Here is a 1,026-nt window from a genome sequence, read left to right as displayed (position 1 = left end):
GTGTGTGTGTGTGTGTGTGTGTGTGTGTGTGTGTGTGTGTGTGTGTTTCACCACACTTACCCCGGCTTTGAAAATCTCAGTCTGCATCTGAATTTGCCATCTAAAAAGTGACACGACAACAGGTGATGCTCCTGCATATTCCAGACGTGAACACATTGTAACTGTCTCATATGTCTGAAAGCAATAATTGCATTTTACAGATTCACATTAATGATCTTTCCCGTTGCAGCTTTAGCCTTTTTCTCCCACGGTGACCGTGCTGATGACATTCTCACACTATAATGGATTTGTAAAGTGGAACGAGTTATGTAGGAGGTCTAGGGTTCTGGAGGTCCTTCCAGACAACAGTAGGTGACCCAGGCTTGGGGTGGAAGCATCAAGGCAAAAGAAAACCTGCCAATTTCTACTGAAACATATATTTTGTAACCCCCATCCACCATCTTTTCCTAAACCCAACTGTCCCGTCCTTCTACCGCATGTCAGTCAGTACGCTCTGACCCAGAGTGTTAAAAGTGACGTCAAGATTCTTGATGCTAGATGGGGACTTTTAGCGTGAATAACAAATTCCAAAGGACACCAAGAGTTCCTATGCTAAAGACAAAAGCACATCACCAAGCATCCGTATTGTACACAATGGGAGAGTGGGAATGGGTCGGCCTGCAATGTTCCAACAGGACCTGCCCCCCTCCAGTTGTGATGTAGTTCTGCAGTGGCAGTGACATTTCTAAACCAAGATGGCACCTCTAGTTGCAGTGATGTGTCTGTCTGTGGTGGTCCGTCGCCGCTTGTGATGAGAACAGCTCCCCCCATGGGGATAGCATTTCCACCTGTGGTGGCGACGCGTCTTCCTGTGGCGTGACCTTTCTGCCGCCTCTCACCAGTCAAGGGAGTAATGCAACATTAAATAGATCCACGCTAAAACCACTCGAAAAAAGTCCAACATCATCTCACTTGGTAGGTACAAGCGACCAAAATGGGTTTCCTCAGGAGGGGGGCTGGCGTCTCCCTTAGAGATAGGGTGAGAAG

This window comes from Etheostoma spectabile, chromosome 8 (assembly GCF_008692095.1).
Source record: "Etheostoma spectabile isolate EspeVRDwgs_2016 chromosome 8, UIUC_Espe_1.0, whole genome shotgun sequence".
NCBI lineage: Eukaryota > Metazoa > Chordata > Actinopteri > Perciformes > Percidae > Etheostoma > Etheostoma spectabile.
This window is presented reverse-complemented; position numbering follows the sequence as displayed.